The sequence below is a fragment of the Pan troglodytes genome, chromosome 14 (assembly GCF_028858775.2).
Source record: "Pan troglodytes isolate AG18354 chromosome 14, NHGRI_mPanTro3-v2.0_pri, whole genome shotgun sequence".
NCBI lineage: Eukaryota > Metazoa > Chordata > Mammalia > Primates > Hominidae > Pan > Pan troglodytes.
In genome coordinates this window covers 80,060,091-80,084,525 of record NC_072412.2, presented here as the reverse complement: position 1 = coordinate 80,084,525, position 24,435 = coordinate 80,060,091, and the positions used below count along the sequence as shown (strand labels likewise).

General features: G+C 36.5%; 1 long non-coding RNA gene across 1 annotated transcript in view; it reads right to left on the bottom strand.

The window, feature by feature from the left end:
* The window catches only part of LOC104001865 (uncharacterized), a 52,636-nt gene that overhangs the window by 6,079 nt on the left and 22,122 nt on the right, over window positions 1-24,435 (bottom strand). The window contains exon 2 of the long non-coding RNA XR_001708949.4: window positions 2,566-2,738. This is a non-coding gene — a long non-coding RNA (uncharacterized LOC104001865). The remainder of the gene's footprint in view (window positions 1-2,565; window positions 2,739-24,435) is intronic.

Genomic DNA, 24,435 nt, shown 5'->3' with positions numbered 1-24,435 from the left:
CTTGCTGTGTGAAGTCTAGGGACTTGGTGCCCTGTGTCCCACCCACTCCAGCCATGACTAAAAGGGGCCAAGGTACAGCTCAGGCTGTTGCTTCAAGGGGTGAAAGCCTCAAGCCTTGGCAGCTTCCATGTGGTCTTGAGCCTGTAGGTGCACAGAAGTTAAGAATTCGGGTTTGGGAACCTCCGCCTAGATTTCAGAGGATGTATGGAAATGCATGGATGCCCAGGCAAAAGTTTGTTTCAGGGGTGGGGCACTCATGGAGAACATCTGCTAGGGAAGAGCAGAAGGGAAATGTGGGGTCAGAGCCCCCACGCATAGTTCCTACTGGGGCACTGCCTAGTTGTGAGAAGAGGGCCACCATCCTCCAGACCCCAGAATGGTAGATCCACCAACAGCTTGCACCATGTGCCTGGAAAAGCCACAGACACTCAATGCCAGCCCATGAAAGCAACTGGGAGGGGGCTATACCCTGCAGAGCCACAGGGGCAGAGCTGCCCAAGACTATGGGAACCCACCTCTTGCATCAGCATGACCCGAATGTGAGACCCGGAGTCAAAGGAGATCATTTTGGAGCTTTAAAATTTGACTGTCCTGCTGGATTTTGGACTTGCATGGTACCTGTAACCCTTTTGTTTTAGCCAGTTTCTCCCCTTTGGAATGGCTGTGTTTACCCAATACCTGTACCCCTGTTGTATCTAGGAAGTAACAAGCTTGCTTTTGATTTTTCAGGCTCATATGTTGAAGGGACTTGCCTTGTCTCAGATGAGACTTTGGACTGTGGACTTTTGGGTTAATGCTGAAATGAGTTAAGACTTTAGGGGACTGTTGGGAAGGCACGATTGGTTTTGAAATGTGAGGACATGAGATTTGGAGGGGCCAGGGGCAGAACAATGTGGTTTGGCTCTGTGCCCCTACCCAAATCTCATCTTGAATTGTACTCCCATAATTCCCATGTATTGTGGGAGGGACCTAGAGGGAGTTAATTTGAATCATGGGGGCACTTTCCCCCATACTGTTCTTGTGGTAGTGAATAAGTCTCACGAGATCTGATGGGTTTATCAGGGGTTTCCACTTTTGCATCCTTCTTATTTTCTCTTGCCACTGTTATGTAAGAAGTGCCTTTAGTCTCCCATCATGATTCTGAGGCCTCCCCAGCCATGTGGAACTGTAAGACCAATTAAACCTCTTTTTCTTCCCAATCTCGAGTATGTCTTTATCAGCAGCATAAAAACGGACTAATACATCAGGCAAACAAAAGAAAAAGGAAAATCTCAGAAGTTGAATTTCTTCTACCCAATTTAGGTATATGTGATTGGTACCCTTTGCTGATTGCAGGTTTTTGCTAAGGAATTCAGCTGCTGTCAAGGTAATATCAACTCTGAAGTAGCTTTCTTCTTCTGTTCTCATTACAATCCCAAATTCATTTTTACATAAATAATTTTTTGAAGTTGTAGAATATTCAATGTAGTACTTATTTAACTTAAATCTCTCATAAATTTTGAGAAAAGACCATAAACCTTTTCTGAGACAAAACTTTACAATACTAAACACCAACTATCAAACCTTCCATAAAATAATTACAAAAGAATATTTTCTTTACTAAATATATTAATTTCTACTTGTGTTTCTCTAATGATTAAATAAACTATTGCTGAAACCCATTAAGACAAGCAAAGTATGTGCATCGATAAGAAAGGAATAATATACTAAAGGCTTGTCATTATAAGGATTTAGATGTGTCACCAAAGTCCAGTTCCCTGGGCTGATATAGTGTTTTATAGAATTGAAGGTAAGAAGAACTTATATAGAAAATCTGGCAGTTTCTTAGGCCAGTTGTCAAATGTTAGCATTACCAAAGTTCCATTATAATTGAAAGTAAGTAATTTATTGAATAATTTAAAAAATATAATATGCCTTCTCTTAATTCTGAGCTGTCATATTTTCATAAGGAATGAGTTTGTACAAACTAAGGTCATCTCTGCTGCTGTGTCAAACAGACCTGGAAATAGAATGCACTCCTGTGTAAGCCATTGAGAGAGTCTCCAGGAAAACGAATGTGTAATTGTTTCCAGTCAATGTTCAGTTTTTTTCTGACTTGTTGATTCAGTATATTTTGAAGCATAAAAAATAATAAGATGTATTAATTAAATCTTTTATTAATTTATTTTTTTGTTTTTTATTTTTTATTAAAATAAGATTTATTTAGACAAAGCCAAACTTCAGTCTTAATAGATCAAGCACAAATATGATAAGCTCACTGGTAAGTTAATTCCGTGTAGAGATATGTCAGTAATATTTTTACAGCTGGCTAGATCATACTTTAGATCACCAAGTTGCTATGAGTCTTTTGGTGGGAATTATTTTAAATACAATTGTTAGACATGTCTATTCTTAAAATAGACAAGAATTACCCGGGTTAACCGTTAGCTTGTTTTGAACTACATCTAATAATAATTAGCCAAGGTATCAGCACAGGAAGAATTTTTAAATTTGCTTAAATAAAAATACTTTAAATGATGTGTACAATTTCATGTATATCTACAGACTAAAAGTGCTTTTACTTACAAAAGTCATTTTGAGCAGTCAGTATTGTGACTCTAAACCAGCAGTTCCCAGACTTTTGGTCTTGGGATCCTTTCACACTCTTGAAAATGAAGGAAGACTGAAAAACTGTTCCAGACAGCAGGAGACCAGGCAAAAGTAATAACAAAATGTGATATGGGATTCTGAATCAGTTCCTGGAGCCAAAAAAAAAAGACATTAATGGAAAAGCTAGTAAAGCTTAAATGGGGTTTTTATTTGTTAATGGCATTGTAGTAATGTTAATTTACTGATCGGATAAGTATATCATGGTTATGTAAGACGTTCTCATTGTGAGAGGCAGCAAGAAGGATATTTGAAAACTCTCTGTACTATTTTTACAACTTTTTTGCACATCTAAAGAAACTCATAATAAAAAGATTTTGTAAATTATTAAGAACAGCAAAAAGCTTTTGTTTATAGAGGTATCAATATCAACAATATCAATATTCAAAATTTTAAACTGAGAAATGTTAAGGTATATACTTATTAAGTCATTTTTAATGTAATAACTATCCAGTTAGATGTTAACATAAATAGCAATTTTATGAAAAATAATTATATATTTTAAAATAAAAATATTTAATTAGAAGAGTAGCATTATTTTACATTTTTGCAAATCTCTTTAATGTCTGGCTTAAAAGAAAACACTTGGTCTCTTGTATCTGTTTCAACATTCAGTTTATTCTAATATACAATATAGAGTGGTGTTGGGGTTTTTTGATTGAAGTAAATAAAAAATAAAATAACCTCACAGAGGTATATAGTTGAAAAGGGAAGAAGGATATCTTTTAGAATTTTTCTGATAACTGTGGATATTCTCCTTTGATACTAAACCAAAACTCACCAAGTGATGATTTCTTTAAGGTTAGCTGCAACATGGAATCTGAAACCATAATAAAACTTCTTTTTCACTCTGTTACATTAAAATCTATTGGACTATTTTGCACTTTAAGCTTTTACCCACATGTGATTTTGTACTATCACGAATCAGTCATTTGAAAAATATTTCTTATGCAGAGTTTCTAAATGTTAAATATCTAATTATAAGATATAGATAAAAGCCCACAATTCTTAATATCATTACTAATCTCATCAGAACCATCTTTAAGTGTTGATAATCTTTCAAGTTTATGGTAGCAAATACAAGTCTTACAAAATTCTGATTTTTCACTTGAGCGGTTGGGTTTCATTATGGACAACATACACTGTCAGTGTCTTCCCAACAAGCTCACTTCGTTCATTTTTGAGGAAATGCCTACCAAATAACAAGACTGAAAAACCATAGATAGTCAGTTATTCTTTCAAGTGAAAATAGTGTTCTGTGTAAATCCCAACTAGTTCAGCTCACAACCCAAACAATTGCGCAAGTGCTTTCTTTGAGGCAACTCTCATACTGCATTGTGTAGTAGAGTGGTTTATGCAGAATATATTTGAAAACATGTGTACTTGAAGCCAAAATGTAATAAAAGTGATTATTTATACTGCCTTTTCAAGGGCATGCTCAGGGCAAACTGGCTTCATTTTTTTCGTTCTGTAGTGATGAAGACCGCAATGACTTCTGACAACAGTTGGGCCCACTGCCTATATCTGTGCTAAGGCACCACAGTTTAACCCACTATGGCTTTGCACCACCAGGGTGCAAATGGCAAAACAGTGCAAAGGGCAAATATATTCTTACTGTTATGAATAGTTTTGGCTTCACAGACTCCTAGGTACCCCCCAAGCTTCCACAAACCACACTTTGAGAGCCTCCATTCTAACAGAAAATGAAATCTCATCACAATAGCAAAATGTATTCTTCTACAAAATAATACTGGGCAATGGTTGCACAGAGATAGATGTGGAATATTTTCTAGAGAAAAGAAACAGTTTTGAGAAGCTCTGTGAGTGAAAAGACACATCCTTCCTGAGTTTACATAATAGATAGATAGAACCCTGGGCTTTTGCAGAGCCATTCAGAATCAGTGGGCGTATGGAAAAGTAGAGTTCCATTTTCTTGAGTCATGCAGCGATAGGAAAGGAGAGTGGCACAGGGAAAGACAAACTAATGTATATAATCTTTACTTTTAACCAATAGAAAGACCATGGTCTCTGCTAAATTCTCCGTGTTGTTCACAATGTGACATGCTCCCTGAAAACAGGAATTGCTTTTTATTTTTTAATCCCTAGGCCAAATACAATGATTAGTATCTAGACAGGATTCAATAAGTGCTGAACAAATGAATAGACAGGCTGGGTGCAGTGGCTCACACCTATAATCCCAGCAGGGATTTGGGAGGCCAAGGTGGGAGGATTGCTTGAGATCTGGTGTTAAAGACTAGCCTGGGCAACATAGTGAGACTGTTTCTAAAAAAACAAAAATTAAAAGAAAAACATTAGTCAGGTGTGGTGGTGCATGCTTGTAGTCCTAGCTACTCTGGAGGCTGAGGCAGGAGGATCACTTTTGCCCAAGAGATTGAGGCTGCAGCAGCCTGGGTAACAGAGTGATACCCTGTCTAAATAAATAAATAAAAATGACTGGACAAACAACAAGCTAAAATGCCTGTAGTTATTAAACATTATTTGACTTCAGGATAGGAAACAAGGGAATTGATTATTAAACTGCACAACAGGATGGAGATCTAAAAAGAGAACAAAGTCCTAGTAGGAAAATTCAGGGTACTTGGGAATTCATATTTCTTGTGATTCTCTTTTGCATTTCTTTCGATCTATCTGGTACAACTTTTCTCCTTTACCTAAAGCAATTTTGCTAATGGATTTAGTAAAAAAAAAAAAATTAGAACAACACACATAGATGTATTTGTATACATTCAAGTACTGAGCCCTCCCAGAAATTCAAACCTGCAATCACCCACGTAGGTGAATTTCAGGTAGAAAAGTGGGGACAGGGTAGCACTATTGAGTCACAGAAGAAATTGAAGTCTGCATCCTGGGTTTGAGTCTGGCTCTGCCATTTGCAGACTGTATAAACTAGATTAATTATCCTCTCAGTTCAGTCACCTCACAGGTAAAGTCAAATAACAGTCTGGGTTATGCTTACCCTAGAATTTTATGAAGAGCAAATTGCAGAGATTAAGATAATAAGATAAGTTATAAAGCCTTCAACAAACTGAGAGTCTTTTTATCTTCCACTCCACCACATTGTCAGTGGGGAAAGTTTAGTTCACTCCTAGAGTGCCTGGCAGGTGATGTAAGATGAAATCACACAGACTACATCTCTCCTCCCACCTGGCCTGGGTAGGATAAAACTTCAACAAACTCAAGGCATGAAGCATTTTTTTCCTGTCTTTCTCGGTCCCTCTTCTCCCTGTGCTGCTCTCATCCTCTTGGCCTGCCATGTTGTAGCAGAAGTGATGATAAAGAACTCACATATAACCCTCCATGTGAGGAGGGTATTTAGTGAAAAGGGAGAGAGAAAAGACAGTTTCTCACTCTGCATATCTCCTCTTACCCCTGCTACACACACGTAGGACTTTCCCTAAAGGCCAACATATTTTTGGCTGATGGCTACTCTCAATTTTTCTATGGACAAGATGAGAATGTGGAAAATAAAAAGCAGCTGTCTCTGCATATACTTCATCCCATTTCATTTGAAGCAATGGGCAGAAAAATAAACATGGAGAAAGTATGCCGTGGGCAAAGGGCACTCAGCTTATACAAATTCTGCCCAAACATAAAAATAATTGAAAAGGTTTTTAAACACCAAGAGAATGAAACATTCACAGACTTTTCTAAACGAGCTATGAATAACCTTATATTATTAACTCATCAATTGCTAAATAAAAACTAATACATTTAGATTATTCACCTTGGAAAAAATAATGGAAAGAACATTGATTTTGCAGCACACTAATATTTTTTGAAAAACTAAAATATCTCATTATTCCAAAATCAGTTGTGATGCAATTAAATGCAAAGGCAATTTATTTCTCTTCCTGATATCTGACATTATTCAAATGAAAAGTAACATAATCCGTCTTGAATTCCTACTCTTTTAGAAAACAAAAGAAATGTTAGAAATGTTACTCTTTGAAATGAAATATTTTTCTCATTTATGCAAATGATTGCATCTTAAATTCCATGCAATAAAATAATGTAAATCAATATACCTTCTAATACAAATGAAAACTATGGCCTAAACTTTTGTTGACCATTAAAATCTTTCGCGGTAGTGACATGATCTTACTGGTGAAACTGATTAAATCTCTTCTTTAACATATACCACAAGAGAAGAGAAAGTAATACAAACTAGAAATCTGCATTCATCCGGCCAAATTTTATTTTTTCATGGTCTTGCATTTGAGCACTGCTAGATGTCATTGCATGAAGTGTCACCTCAACAGAGATTCAAAAGAAAAACAAAACTGCAATTTATTGGAGGTGATAAAGCATTAAAATCTGCTTTATTTTATGGCTAAAGTGTTTCATTACTATTTAATGTCATTGTTTTAAACACGATATTGTTGGAATCTCTTTAACAATGCTAAGCTTTTAAAACTCAAGTCAATCACCCTTTTGTTATCATAGGGGACTATAGATTCAATTATTTCCAGGTTTGACAATTAAACTTTACCTCTCCTTGCAAAAACTCACATTTCCTACAGCAAAACAAAGGGTGATCATATCTTAAGAGGGGAGCTCAATGAGTGAGTGTTGTCGAATAAGCACACATTGGCTGTGTGTACAAATGATCTAAACACAGTTACTACAAACATTCTCATTAAAGCCATGAACTTAGGTTCCATTAGAGCCATATCATAAGAAACTATTGTTATCATCCTAACAACTGAACCAAGCTGGAGCAGTTACAAAACCATAGTCTTACTTTTAATTCATTGCAAAGTTGAGTACACAAAGAAATCTGAAGGAACAAAATTCCAGAAAGTAACATACTTTTCATACGGGAGAAAAGATCCGGGGCTGCTCTTATCTCTAGAAAAATAGTAGGATGATGAGGTGCCAGCCAAATCATTTATAAGCATTTAATTGCAAAGTGTGGGTAACTGTGACATTAAAAACTTGAAGGAGGTACAGAGAGAATACAGGACTATGCCAACCTGAAAACTCTTAGCCAGAGGTCCTTACTGAGAGCCCAGGGGTGTATACCAAAGCCTGACATCAGCAGGAAAACAAATAAGAATGCCTGCAAACTTCTTATCAGAAAAGGCATAAGCCAAAAGACAATGGAACAACATAGAGTACTGTAAGAAAATAACCAGCAGGCTAGATTCTCTATCTAGCAAAATATAGTCAAAAAAATGAAGGCAAAGTAAACACATTTTTAGAAAAACTAAAGCTGAGAAAATGTGTTCCTAACACACCTACACTAAGAGAAATGTTAAAGGAAGTTCTTCAAGCTAAAAGAAAATGACACCAGATGGAAATTAGAATCCACAGAAAACAGAATGCTAGAAATAATAAATGTGAATAAATATAAAAGATTGTTTTGTTATTTATTAACCTCTTTAAAAAATAATTAAGAGAACAGAAAATTCACTAAAAATATTCGAAAATGACATAAAAAACATAAAAAGCCTTTAGTCTCACTAAAATTAGAGAAATTAAACAACACAAAGACACCATTTCTCACCTATCAGACTGGCAAACGTCTAAAAGCAAGACAGCAAATTCTGTTGACAAGGCTATAGCAAACACATTTTCTCATACACTGCTTATGTGAATGAAAATTGGTCTATGCCTTCTGGATGAAAATTTGACAATATTTAGCACAACCACATATATATCCTGAAAATACTCTTCTAATAATATGAATATTATGCATAGGCTTAAATAATATGCATAGGGTTATTTATTGCTGCATTGTTCATATTTGCAAAGTAGTGGTAATAAACCAAATATCCATGTGTTCGAGAGGGATTGAATAAATTATGATACATTTACACAATGGAATACTATGCAGCTATAAAAAGAACGAGGAATATTCCTCTAAGATGACTTGTTTTTCACAGGCTATATCGGTAAGTGGAAAAAAGCAAATTACGAAGCATTATGTCATAATCTTATGACATAAGATTCTATACGTCATGTGAGAAAGAAAGGAATACTAGAATAACTATAATTAAAAAGAGATAATAACAAGTTGGTGAGAATATGGAGAAATTGGAACCCCCCACATATTGCTATTAATAGTAGGAATGTAAAATGGTGCAGCTGCTTTGGAAAAACAGTCCGGCAGTTCATCAAAAGTTAAACATAGAGTTATTAATGACCCAGCAATTCTATTCCTACTCATGTATGAATAGAAATCAAAACATGTTTGCATAAAAGCTGTACACAAATGTTCGTAGCAGCCTTATTTATAGTAGCCTCAAAATGGAAACAACCAAAATGCCCATCAACTGATAAATGGATAAATAACGTGGTATATACATACAGTGAAAAATTATTCAGCAATAAAAAGGAATAAAGTACTGATTGATGCTATGACATGGATTAATCTTGAAAATATGTTGCATGCAGGAAACCAGCCACTAAAGACCATATAAATTAGTTGTTATCTCGAGCTGGGAGGAGGATTATGGAGAATAACAAATTATGTCTACAGAGTTTCTTTTAGGGATGATGAAACTATTCCAAAATTGATTATGGTGATGATCACACAACCCTGTGAATACCCTAAAAGCATGTACACTTGAAATGGGTTAATGTTACAGTATGTGAATTATATCTCAGTAGAGCTATTATATTAAAACAAGAAGGAAAGAAGATAGAAAATATACATCATTTATGCAAAAGAAATACAAGACAGATAAGTTGTAAACTTAAAAGATTCATTCCAACAGAGAGTGGGTAGGAAATGACAAAAAGAAGGGGGAAATGGACTACAGTAGTAGAGATTAAGAGGAAGAAATATTTCTTAATAAGTTTTTAATGTATATATTTATCTTATTTATAATGATATGGTCTGGCTCTGTGCCCCCAGCCAAATTTCATCTTGAATCGTAATCCCAATTGTAATCCCCATGTGCTGGAGGAGGGACCTCGTGGGAGGTGATTTGATCATGATTCCCCATGCTGTTCTCATACTGAGTGAGTTCTCATGAGATCTGATGGCTTTATAAAGGTCTTTTCCTCCCTTTGTTCTGCACTTCTCCAGCCACCATGTGAAGAAGGACGTGTTTGCTTTCCCTTCTGCCATGATTTTAACTTTCCTGAGGCTTCCCCAGCCACACGGAGCTGTGAGTCAATTAAACCTCTTTCCTTTATAAATTACCCAGTCTTGGATATTTCTTCCTAGTAGCATGAGAACAGACTAATACAGGATACAAACATGAGGTTTCTGGATCAAGGCAAATTATTATTACTTATAGTAATAACCACATCAGTTCCTCTTGCCCTAATATCCTAAGCACGAAAACCAAATGTTACCATATGTTTGTGTGTGTGTGTATATATATATATATATATATATATATATATATATATATATAGTGGGTCCTGAAGGAGAATACCTCCAAAATTATGAGCCTGACAGTTTGTATAGGAGAAGAAAAGCTGCCCTCTATTCTTTTCTGCCAGAGGAAAGGCAATATCCACTCCCTAGTTGTCTACAATAACATGCAATGTAAATGACAGGCTTTAGGGCTCTAGGTCTCATCCCCATTTGAAATAAAACAAAGTCTCTCAGGAAGATAAAGGAGAAAGTTCCTACCCTGCAATGCAAACAGTTGGCTCTAGAAAGATAAGTTTTACTACTGACAGTAGGAGCAAATGTCTTGTGGTCTAATACCCTTTAATTTCCAAGACTTATCTTTTAATCCAGGTCCTAATTTTCATTACTCAGGAAGCCCCAATTATGCACAAACATGAAAATATCTTCCTTTCCTTCACGATATTTCTCTGGGTATACTCTCAGCATAGCTTTGATTTTTAGAACCATAATAAAGTCTCAAATACCCATAAAACTAAATAGTTATTAAAATCACTCAAATTGTTGGGGGATCCGAAAATTGAATACAAGACAGTAAGAGATGAACCTAAATATGTTACAAGTGAATAGGATAACCACACTGAACGGAATGAGGTAGAAAAGAACTAATCTAAGTAACTTAGAATTTGGTGTGGACATTATAAAGCTAAACATGTAAGTAACTATTCACAAATGTACTTAGTAAATCTGTTTCTGATAGGAGCATGTGTATACAACGATCTAACAAATAAGTACATATATTGTAGATAAAGAGACTCTGTTTCCATTGTCAAAGGAAGAAGTTACGAATAAGAAAAAGGAGAACAGAACTAACCCTATAGTGTCAGATTACAATTGGAGGCATAACTATGAATTCATGAGCATTAATATATGTTAAGTTATATATAGAAATATAAATGCAGAATTGTATGTATGTGTGAGTAGTATACTTGCATATATTTCCAAACCCTGTCATTTGAGAGATCCTAAAAACAATAACACTTCCGTAACAAGTACTCTGTGCCTGGATCTTTGTTTCTAAATACCATTCGCCAATCAAAAGAACCATGGCTAGTCAGAGAAGTGGTTGATTCTAAGGCTGATGCAAAAATTAAAATAAAATAAAATGAACCTGAAATATATCATGGTGTTAGAAAATGCTAGAATAGCATGAGTCACAAAATTAAAAATGATAATATTAAATAATATTCAAAGGAGTAAACATTTATGACTTCACAATTTATTTTAAATAATTGAATACATAAATAAACATGGGAGAATAAATAGTTCTTCATTATAGAAAAATTTCAATTAACAAATATAAATTAGGGAAATACAAAATCAACCTCAAACAAGTATCATAGTAATAATTGCTGCAGGCAAAACTCACTGATGACGGCTAAAATCAGTGAGCATGGTTTTCAGTAAAAATGATATTTGAGTGGTTTCACAGTGTTTTGCCCAAGATATTTATTAATTGCAAAAAGGAAAGTGATAATTTTATGGTGGAGCAACCTGGCAGACAATATTTTAGTGAAAATGATTAAAGTTAATATCATCTGTATTGAGACATATTGACATCATGTACACCCTGATATGATGCACTGGGAAGGACACAACATCACTTCTACAGTGTACTTGCCAAAGATGTATCAATTTAATCACAAGAATAAAACAGTCAAAACCAAACTGAGAGACACTCTACAGCATAACTGACCATTATTCATTAAAAGTGTCAAATTCAAGAATTATCATTGATTAGAGGAGACTAAAGAGACATAAAAAGTAACTGCAATGTGGAATACTGGATTGGATCCTGAGATAGAAGCAATGAACTACTGGAAAACTGATGGAATTCAAGGAGCATCTATTGTTTGCTTAAAAGTATTATGCCAAAGTCAATTTCTTTGTTTTGATAATTATCCTTGCTAATATAAGATGTTAGTATTAAGGGAAGCTGGATGAAAGAATACATGAATTCTTTGTATTATTTTTGCAACTTTTCTATATAAAAAATTATTTCAAATGAAAAAAATTCTTGCACACATATGTTCATTGCAGCACTATTCACAATAGTAAAGACATGAAATCAACCCAAATGCCCATCAATGATAGACTGGATAAAGAAAATGTGGTACATATACACCATGGAATACTATGCAGCCATTAGAAGGAACAAGGTCATGTCCATTTCAGGGACATGGATGGAGCTAGAAGCCATTATACTCAGTAAATTAACACAGGAACAGAAAACCAAACACCACATGTTCTGACTTACAAGTGGGAGTTGAATGATGAGAACACATGGACACAGGGAAGGGAACAACACACACTGGAACCTGTCTAGGTGGAGGGCGAGGCATGGGAGGGAGAGAAGAGGAAAAATGCATGCAGGGCTTAATACTTAGGTGATGGGTTGATAGGTGCAGCAAACCACCATGACACACGTTTTCCTATGCAGCAAACCTGCACATCCTGCACATGTATCCCACATGTATAAAAATTAAAAAAAAAAACTGAGAGGCTGAACACAAGGAGGAAACTGTTAAATTTTTTTTTAAAAAGAAAAGAAAGAAAAAATTCAAGAGGTAATTTATTGTTTTAAAAATAGTAAGTTAGTGTGTAGTTTGTAATATGTGTAGAAATAAAGTGTATGAAAATAATAGTCCAAAGGGTATGGTAGGGAAGAAATGAAAAGGTATTCTTAAGAAGTTCTTATATTACACGTACAGCAATATATTATTATTTAAAGATAGGCTGTGATAAGCTAAGGATATGTTTTGTTAATACTTAAGCAACTACACAAATAATAATACAAATAATTATGATTAAGTCAATAGCAGAAATAAAATAGATACTAAAAAGTATGCTACTGAAACAAAATGGGTAAACAGGAAATAAAGTAACACAGAATGGATGAGGCAAATAGAAAACAAATAGAGAATGCTAGCTCTAAATGCAAACATTTCCATAATTATTTTTAAAGTTGTCTGAACATTTCAAAGATAAACATTGCAAAAAGTTTTTTTAAGCAACAACTGTATCTATAAAACATATCTTTTCCACAAATATACATAACAATCTAATAAAAATCACACAAAAGATTTGAACATTTTGCCAAAAAAGAGGTATAGTAAAAAAGAAAAGTAAAAAATAAAAAGGTACAGTAAAAATACAATATTATAATTTCATAGGACCACTATGATATACAATTGGGTCAACAATGGACAGTATATACCCTTAAGATCATTAGTGAAACTGAAAATTTTCTACCACCTAGTGACATTGTAGTCATCATAATGTCATAGTGCAGCATATTACCTTTCCTATGTTTAAATACACAGAAGAGAAGATGGTGGATAGGAGGCAGGACTAGCTTGCAGCTCCCACTCGCACAGACACAGTAGCATGTGGAGACTCACATTGTGAACTTCTGCTCCACCAACTACCACAGCAACATACCAGGAATGCTGAGAGAATCCACAGACCCTTTGAAGGGACTGCATCACTGCTACAGGCTCCCTGAGACTCTGAAAAGCTGTGAGTCGGCTGGTTTTCTCAGCAGGGAGGCTGGTGGTCTGGGGCAAGTTCTCAGCCCTGGTCACCGGCTGCATGGAAATAAACTCAGTGCTGTTGGGGGTGCATGGTGGTCAGAGTGAGAACTGGCCTTTAGGACTGCAGGCCGTGTGGAGTGGGGTGAGTCCTTGGCTGCCGGATTTCCACCCTTTCCCTGGCGACCTGTGTGACTCAGCAGAGGCAGCCATAATCCCCCTGGAAACATAACTCCATTGGCCTGAGAAGCACACCCCCATCCCCCACAGCAGCCACAGCACGCCCTGCGGGAGAAGAGTCTGAGCTCAGACACACCCTCATCTGATGGTCTTTCTCCACCCATCTGGTTGCAAAAACAAAGGACATAATCTCTTGGGTGCTCTATAGCCCCACCTACCACCTGATCCTCCCTGTGCAACTACAGATGATGCACTCTTGAAAGTACCACCCCCTGGTTGGAGGCCAACCAATGAAAAACCAGTGCACTAAACAAAAATACAACCAAGAAACCTCAGAGTCCTCTTCGTGCCTCTGCTACCTCCCCTGGAGCAGGTGCTGGTATCCATGACTGAAAGACCTGAAGAAAGATCACATCACAGGACTCTGCAGACACTTCCCAGTACCAGCCTGGAGCCCAGTAGCTCTGCTGGGTGGCTAGACCCAGAAGAGCAAAAACAATCACTGCAGTTCAGCTCTCATGAAGCCCCATCTCTAGGAGAAGGAGAAGAGCAACACATCAAAGGAGCACACCATGGGACAAGAGAATCTGAACAGCAGCTCTTGAGTCCCAGATATTCCCTCTGACATAGTCTACCAAAATGAGGAGCCAGAAAAACAATTCTGGTAATATGTCAAAACAAGGTTCTTTAACACCCCCAAAAGGTCACACCAGCTCACCAGCAATGGATCCAAACCAAGATGAAATCTGAATTGCCAGAAAAAGGAGTCCAAAGGTCAATTATTAAGCTAATTAAGGAGGCACCAGAGAAAGATGAACTCCAACTTGAAGAAATCAAAAACATAATACAGGATGTGAAAGGAAAAATCTTCAGTGAAACAGATAGTATAAATAAAAACCAATTACAACTTCTGGAATCAAGGACACACTTAGAGAAATGCAAAATGCATTGGAAAGTCTCAGCAATGCACTCAAACAAGCAGAAGAAAGAATTTCAGAGCTCGAAGACAAGGCTTTTGAATTAACCCAATCTGTCAAAGACAAAGAACAAAGAATAAGAAAAAATGGACAAAGCCTCCAAGAAGTTTGAGAATATGTTAAGCATCCAAACCTAAGAATAATTGGTGTTCCCAAGGAAGAAGAGAAATCTAAAAGTCTGGAAAAGATATTTGAGGGAATAATCAGGGGAAAATTCCCTGGCCTTGCTAGAAATCTAGTCATCCAAATACAAGAAGCTCAAAGAACACCTGGGAAATTCATCACAAAAAGTCATCACCTAAGCATATAGTAATCAGGTTATTTAAAGTCAAGACAAAGGAAAGAATCTTAATAGCTGTGAGGCAAAAGCATCAGGTAACCTATAAATTAAAATCTATCAAAATAACGGCAGATTTCTCAGCAGAAACCCTACAAGCTAGAAGGGATTGAGGTCTTATTTTTAGCCTACTTAAACAAAACAACTGTCAGCCAAGAATTTTGTATCCAGTGAAACTAAGCTTCATAAATGAAGGAAAGACACAGTCTTTTCCAGACAAACAAATGCTGAGATAATTTGCGACTACCAAGCTGTCACTACAAGAACTCCTAAAAGGAGCTATAAGTCTTAAAACAAATCCTTGAAATATGCCAAAATATAACTTATTTAAAGCATAAGTCTCATAAGACATAAATAACAATAAGACAATGAAAAAAAAAACACAAGGTATTCAGGCAACAAATAGCACAATGAATAGAATAGTACCTCCCTTCTCAATACTAGCTTTGAATGTACATGGCTTAAATGCTCCAGTTAAAAGATACAGGAAGGCAGTATGAATAAGAATTCACCAACCAATTTTCTGCTGTCTTCAGAAGACTCACCTAACACAAAAGGACTCACATAAACTTAAGATAAAGGAGTGGAAAAATATATTCCATGAAAATGGACATCAAAAGTGAGCAGGAGTAGCTATTCTTATATCAGGCAAAACAAACTTTAAAGCAACGGCAGTTAAAAAACACAATGAGGGACATTATATAATGATAAAAAAATTAGTCCAACAGGAAAATACCACAGTCCTAAATATATATGCACCTAACACTGGAGCTCCCAAATTTATAAAACAATTACTAGTAGACCTAAAAAATGAGATAGATGGCAACACAATAATAGTGGGGGATTTAGTACTCCACTGACAGCACTAGACAGATCATCAAGACAGAAAGTCAACAAACAATGGATTTAAACTATACCCTACAACAAATGGACTCAACAGATATTTACAGAAAATTCTACCCAACAACTTCAGAATATACATTCCACTCATCAGCACATGGAACATTCTCCAAGATAGACCATACGATAGGCCACAAAATAAGTCTTAGTAAATTTAAGAAAATTGAACTTATATCAAGTACTCTCTCAGACCACAGTGGAATACAAGTGGAAATCAACTCCAAAAGGAACCTCCCAAACCATGCAAATACATGGAAATTAAATAACCTGCTCCTGAATGATTGTTGAGTTAACAATGAAATCAAGATGGAAACTTAAAAATTCTTTGAACTGAACAAAAATAGTGACACAACCTATCAAAACCTGTGAGATATAGCAAAAGTGGTGCTAAGGGGAAAGTTCATAACATTAAATGCCTATATCAGAAAGTCTGAAGGAGCACAAATAGACAATCTTAGGTCACACCTCATGGAACAGGAGAAATTATAATCCAAACCCAAACCCAGCAGAAGAAAAGAAATAACAAAGATCAGAGCAGAATTAAATGAAATCGAAACAAAAATATATAGAAGATAAATGAAACAAAAAGCTGGTTCTCTGAAAAGATAAATAAAATTGATACCATTAGTGAGATTAACCAAGAAAAGAGAAGATCCAAATAAGCTCCATTAGAAATGAAACAAGAGATGATATGGTTTGGCTCTGTGTCCCCAACCAAACCTCATCTTGGAGCTCTCATAATTCCCATGTGTTGTGGGAGGGACCCAGTGGGAGATAAGTGAATTATGGGGGTGGGTCTTTCCTGTGCTATTCTCATGACAGTGAATGAGTCTCACAAGATCCGATGGTTTTAAAAATGGAAGCTCTCTTTTTGCCTCCTGCCATCCATGTAAGATGTGACTTGCTCCTCCTTACCTTCTGTCATGATTGTGAGATCTCCCCAGCCATGTGGAACTGTAAATCCAATTAAACCTCTTTTTCTTCCCAGCCTCCGGTATGTCTTTATCAGCAGTGTGAAAACAGACTAATACAGTAAATTGGTACCAGCAGAGTGGGGCGCTGCAGAAAATTTACCTGAAAATGTGGAAGTGCCTTTGGAACTGGGTAACAGGCAGAGGTTGGAACAGTTTGGAGGGCTCAGAAGAAGACAGGAAAATGTAGGAATGTATGGAACTTCCTAGAGACTTGTTGAATCGCTTTGCCCAAAATGCTGATAGCAGTATGGACAGTAAGGTCCAGGCTGAGGTATTATCAGACAGAGATGAGGAACTTGTTGAGAACTGGAGCAAAGGTGACTTTTGTTATGTCTTAGCAAAAAGACTGGAGGCATTTTGCCCCTGCCCTAGAGATTTATGGAATTTTGAACTTAAAAGAGATGATTTAGAGTACCTGGTGGAAGAAATTTCTAACAGCAAAGCATTCAAGAGGTGACTTGGGTGCTGTTAAAGGCATTCAGTTTCAAAAGGAAAACAGCAAAAAAGTTTGGAAAATTTGCAGCCTGACAATGCAATAGAAAAGAAAATCCCATTTTCTGAGGAGAAATTCAAGCCCACTGCAGAAATTTCCATAAGTAACAAGGAGCCAAATGTTAATCACCAAGACAATGAAGAAAATGTCTCCAGGGCATGTCAGAGACTTTTGTGGAAGTTCCTCCCATTGCAAGCCTGGAATCCCAGGAGGAAAAAGTGGTTCTGTGTGCCGAGCCCAGGGTCCCCGTGCTGTGTGCAGCCTAGTTACTGCACCAGCCGTGGCTGAAAGGCACCAACGTAGAGCTCAGGCTGTGGCTTCAGAGAGTGCAAGCCTCAAGCCTTGGCAGCTTCCACGTGATGTTGAGCCCGTGAGTGCACAGAGGTCAAGAATTGAGGTTTGGAAACCTCTGCCTAGATTTCAGAGGATATATGGAAATGCCCAGATGCCCAGGCAGAAGTTTGCTGCAGGGGCAGGGTCCCCATGCAGAACATTTGCTAGGGCAGTGCAGAAAGAAAATGTGGGGTCAGAGCCCCCACACAGATTCCCTATTGGGATACTGCCTAGTGGAATTGTGAGAAGAGGGCCACTGTCCTCCAGATCCCAGAATGGTAGATCCTCTGACAGTTTGTACTGTGCACCTGGAAAAGCTGCAGACACTCAACACCAGCCCTTGAAGGCAGCCAGGAAGGAGGCTGTACCCTGCAAAGCCAGCTACGTCTTGTATCAGCGTGACGTGGATGTGAGACACGGAGTCAAAGGAGGTCATTTTGGAACTTTAAGATTTGACTGCCCCTGCTGGATTTCGAACTTGCATGGAGCCTGTAGCCTCTTTGTTTTGGCCAATTTCTCCCATTTGTAATGGCTGTATCTACCCAATCCCTGTACACCCATTGTATCTAGCAAGTAACTAATTTGCTTTTGATTTTCCAGGCTCATAGACAGAAGGAACTTGCCTTATCTTGGATGAGACTTTGGACTGTGGACTTTTGAGTTAATGCTGAAATGAGTTGAGACTTTGGCGGACTGTTGTAAGGCATGATTGGTTTTGAAATGTGAAGATATGAGATTTGAAAGCGTCCAGGGGCAGAATGATATGGCTTGGCTCTGTGTCCCCACTGAAATCTCATCTTGTAGCTCCCATAATTCCCACATGTTGTGGGAGGGACCTGGTGGGAGATGAGTGAATTATGGGGTTGGGTCTTTCCCGTGTTATTCTCATGATAGTGAATGCGTCTCCCAAGATCTGATGGTTTTAAAGAGGAAGTTGCCCAGCACAAGCTCTCTTTTGGCCTCCTGCCATCCATGTAAGATATGACTTGATCCTCCTTGCCTTCTGCCATGATTGTGAGGCCTCCCAGCCATGTGGAACTGTAAGTCCAATAAACCTCTTTCTTTTATAAATTACCCAGTCTCAGGTATGTTTTTATCAGCAGCATGAAAACAGACTAATACAGGAGACATTACAACTGATACCACAGAAATACAAAAGATCATTCAAGGCTACTATGAACAGTTTTATGCACATAAACTAGAAAGCCTAGAAGAGATGTATACATTCCTGGAAATATACAACCCTTCTAAATTAAACCAGGAAGAAATAGAAACTCTGAATCAACCAATAACAAGCAGTGAGACTGAAGTGATAATAAAAAATTGCCAACCAAAAAAAAAGTCCAAGACCAGACAGATTCACAGGTGAATTCTATTAGACATTCAAAGAAAAATTGGTACTAATCCTATTGACACTATTTCACAAGACAGAGAAAGAGAGAGTGCTCCCTAAATCATTCTATGAAGCCAGTATCACCCTAATACCACAACCAGGGAAGGACATAACAAAAGAAGAAAATTATAGACCAATATCCCTAATAAACATAGATGCAAAAATCCTCAACAAAATACTAGGTAACTGAATCCAACAGCATATCAAAAAGATAATCCACCAAGATCAAGTGTGTTTCATACCAGGGATGCAGAGATGGTTTAATATTCACAAGTCAATAAATGTGATACACCACATAAACAGAATTAAAAACAAAAATCACATGATCATCTCAATAGATGCAGAAAATGCATTTGACAAAATTCAGCATTGTTTTATGATTAAAACCCTCAGTAAAATGGGCATACAAGGGATATACCTCAATGTAATAAAAGCCATCTAGGACAGACCTACAGCCAACATTATACTGAACACAGAAAAGTTGAGAGCATTCCCCCTGAGAACTGGAACAAGACAAGGATGGCCACATTCACCACTTTTATTCAACCTAACACTGGAAGTCCGAGCCAGAGCAATTAGACAAGAGAAAGAAATAAAGGGCATCCAAATTGGTAAAGAGGAAGCCAAACTGTCACTGTTTGCTGATGATACAATTATATATTTATAAAACTCTAGAGACTCCTACAAAAATCTCCTAGAACTGATAAATGAATTCAGCAAAGTTTCAGGATACAAAATTAATGTACACAAATCAGTAGCTCTGCTATACACTGACAGTGACCAAGTTGAGAGATCAAATCAAAAACTCAACCCCTTTCACAACAGCTGAAAAATAAAACAAAATACTTAGGAATATACCTCACCAAGGACATTAAAGACCTCTACAAGGAAAGCTACAAAACACTACTGAAAGAAATTATAGACGACACAAACAAATGGAAACACATCTCATTCTTACGGATGGGTAGAATGAATATTGTGAAAATGACCATACTGCCAAAAGCAATCTACAAATTCAATGCAATTCCCATCAAAATACCACCATCATTCTTCACAGAACTTGAAAAAAAACTTCTAAAATTCATATGGAACGAAAAAAGAGCCCACATATCCAAAATAAGACTAAACATAAAGAACAAATCTGGAGGCATCACATTACCCAACTTCAAACTATATTATAAGGCCATAGTCACCGAAACAGCATGGTACTGGTATAAAAATAGGCACAAAGACCAATAGAACAGAATAGAGAACCCAGAAATAAGTCAAATACAGACAACTGATCTTCAACAAAGCAAACAAAACATAAAGTGGGGAAAGGACACCCTATTCAACAAATGGTGCTGGGATAATTGGCAAACCACGTGTAAAAGAGTAAATTGGATCCTCATCTCTCACCTTATACAAAAATTAACCCAAGATGGATCAAAGACTTAAATCTAAGACATGAAACCATAAAAATTCTAGAAGATAACATCAGAAAAAAACCCTCCTATACATCTGCTTTGGCAAAGATTTCATGACCAAGAACCCAAAAGCAAATGCAACAAAAACAAAGATAAATAGATGGAATTTAATTAAACTAAAAAGTTTCTGCACAGCAAAAGAAATAATCAGCAGAGTTAACAGACAACCCACACAGTGGGAGAAAATCTTCACATTCCACACACCTGACAAAGGACTAATGTCCGGTATCTACAAAGAACTCAAATAAATCTGCAAAATAATAATAATAATAATACTCCCATCAAAAAGAGGACTAAGGACATGAATAGGCCATTATCAAAAGAAGATATACAAATGGTCAACAAGCATATGAAAAAATGCTCAGCATCACTAATTATCAGGGAAATGCAAATCAAAACCACAATGTGATACCACCTCACTCCTGCAAGAATGGCCATAATCAAAAAATAAAATAATAGATGTTGGCCTGGCTGTGGTGAAGGAGAACACTTTTACACTGTTGGTGGGAATGTAAACTAGTAAAACCACTGTGGAAATCAGTGTGGAGATTCCTTAAAGAACTAAAAGTAGAACTGCCATTTGATCCAGCAATCCCACTCCTGGTATCTACCCAGAGGAAAAGAGGTCATTATATGAAAAAGATACTTGCACACGCATGTTTATAGCAGCACAATTTGCAAAAATATAGAATCAGCCCAAATGCCCATCAATCAATGAGTGGATAAAGAAAATGTGGTATATATACAACATGGAACACTACTCAGCCATAAAAAGGAACAAAATAATGGCATTTGCAGCAATCTGCATGGAATTGGAGACTATTATTTTAAGTGAAGTAACTCAGGAATGGAAAACCAAACATTGTATGCTCTCATAATTGAGAGCTAAGCTATGAGGACTCAAAGGCATAAGAATGATACAGTGGACTTTGGGGACTTGGGAAAAAGGGTGGGAGGGGATGAGGGATAAAAGACTACACATTGGGTACAGTGTACACTGCTTGAGTGATGATGCACCAAAATCTCAGAAATCACCACTAAAGAACTTATTCATGTAGCCAAACACCACCTGTTCCCACAAAACCTATTGAAATAAAAAATAAATTAAAAAAGAAAGATATACAAATGAACACACACACAAAAGAAAATGATTTTTTTTCTTTCTTTCTTTCTTTCTTTCTTTCTTTCTTTCTTTCCTTTCTTTCTTTCTTTTACTGTTTTTACAAAAAAGAAGAAAAGAAGAGACTTTATTTTCATAAATTCCTCCAAAGCAAGCCCTGGACTGTAGCCGATTATAAGTCACTTTTTGAGAAGGATCAAAGCAAAACAACAATTGTGGATGACAAAAGTTTTAGGACAGCCATAGTCAAAGACACCATTGACAAGGAAATTTGCTTATTTCTGTGGCATACAACAATTTAACATAATCATAATTATTACTGAAAACATATCTCAAGACATATCAGATTTTCAGGAATGTCGTACAATACTAGAACATATATGAACAACATGTCTATATAAATATAACCCAAAGAAAGCTAAATACCACCTTACATTTGACAAGGCTTACTGTGTACTAACATAACAAATAAGTCTAATAAGCCTACTATATCTCTCTTGGACTTTAGGGAACCTAATCTCTAAAAAAGTTAGTTTAAGGTCAAAAAGTTTGAAGCTAGAACTATTAATTTTAATATTGGAAAGTCAGTCAAATATCAAAGTTTTAAGACACTTGATATCACAAAACAGGATCATGAGTCACTATAGAATAGTCCTTCATTTAGCTACAGTGATAAAAACATTTACCATTTAATAGAGAGGAGATTCTGCTTCCCAAACAGTAAGACCGAATAAAGACAGCATGAGGCCAACTAAATCTGTCTCTCCTGTTCCATTTTCTCCCTGCAGTTCACTCAAGTAAACAAAATCTTTTGTCTTTTAATATTACACATTTTGTTCAGAAGAGAAAACCATATTTTACCTTTGTATGGTGTATTATTAATGCTAAAGCTAATTTTAACAAAAACCTTATAAACAACAAAACATAAATAAATATACAACTACTATTGTGCTACAATCACCTACAGAATTTACTACAGTAACATGCTGTACCAGTTTGCAGCCTAGAAGCAATAGGCTATACCATATAGCCTAGTTGTGTAGTAGGCTATACCATCTAGGTTTGTGTAAGTAAACTATGATGTTTGCACAATGACAAAATTGTTTAATGACACATTTCTCAGAACATCACCCCATAAGTAAGTGAACATGACTATATCTCATATATATACACACACATACATATATGCTGAGTAAATTATATGCAACTTAAGGATTTAAAAAATGAGTAAAAAATGGAATCAGAGAAAGTTATTCTAAGAGGAGAGAATGTAGGTGAAAGAACAGTCATAAATGGGTCTGGTGTTTTGGTTAATTATTTAAAACTTAGCATAGCAATACATTGTAAGTGAATGGAAGATTAGGGGAAGAATGGAGAAAGATAAATCTGGAAAGATGTGGGGAGAAGGGCAGATTGTTAAGGGCATTTTAACTATGTAAGGAGTTAGATTTTGATCCTATAGTCTGGGCAAAGGAAACGAACAGAGGTTTCTAAAGAAAATGGTGTGATCAGGTTTGTATGAGTCCAGTGCCAGGGACAACATTGGTTAGATCAAAGAAAGCCTAAAATAAGACCGTGATAGTGAGGGGGAGAGGAGAAGCCAGATTCAATAGATACATTTTAGAGATAAAGAGAGCCAAGGATGACATGTTTAGTTTAGCAGCTTGAGTGAATTGTGTTGCAATTTAATGGGTTTTAGCATCCAAGACAGAACTGATTTCGGAGGGAAAAATAATGAATTTCATTCTACAGATGTTGATATCTCTACAACAGTTGTTAATAAACATTGTTATTAGGGCAGGATATAACCTAAACTAAGAAAAATATCTGAGCCTGCTCATTCTAGGCCCAGCCAAAATGCCTAAGAAAATAGTACATATACCTCTTTCTAAATAAGCCTGGAAAGTTTCCTTAATTTACCCACAACAACTCAATTTCTCTTTTCCCTTGTATTTCTAAAGTTTTTTGTTTCAAGTATTTTAATGCCATATTATTTTTCATAAAGGATCACGACTGCTGGAAATGCAATGAGAATTGTTCCCTTTAAAATGTAAAGAAAGCACCTTTTGTCTTATTTAATGTCTGAAACAAAGATTGTATGCTTGTCTTTTCTATTTGCCAATATGTTAAAAAAATGCTTGCTTGCCCTTTTATATTAAACTTTTCTGTATCATTTGGTTCTAGGTGTGTCTCTTGTAAAACAGTATATAGTCAGATTTCAAATCTTTCTGAGAGTCTTTGCCTTTTTTTTTTTTTTTTTTTTTTTTGAGATGGAGTCTCGCTCTGTCACCCAGGCTGGAGTGCAGTGGCATGATCTCGGCTCACTGCAAGCTCTGTAGCCCGGGTTCACGCCATTCTCCTGCCTCAGCCTTCCAAGTAGCTGGGACTACAGGCGCCCACCACCAAGCCCGGCTAATTTTTTTGTATTTTTAGTAGAGACGGGGTGTCACCGTGTTAGCCAGGATGGTCTCAATCTCCTGACCTCGGCCTCCCAAAGTGCTGGGATTACAGGCATGAGCCAACACACCCGGCCGAGTCTTTGCCTTTTAATAGAGTATAAAGAGTATAAAGTATTTGTATTTTCTTGCTGTTTATTTTTTTGATTTGGATTGATAGATACTGCATTTGCTTTCTTCTGACCGAGGGATGTGAAACATATATATTTATTTTTACTTCCCCTTAGTAACAATATTTGAATT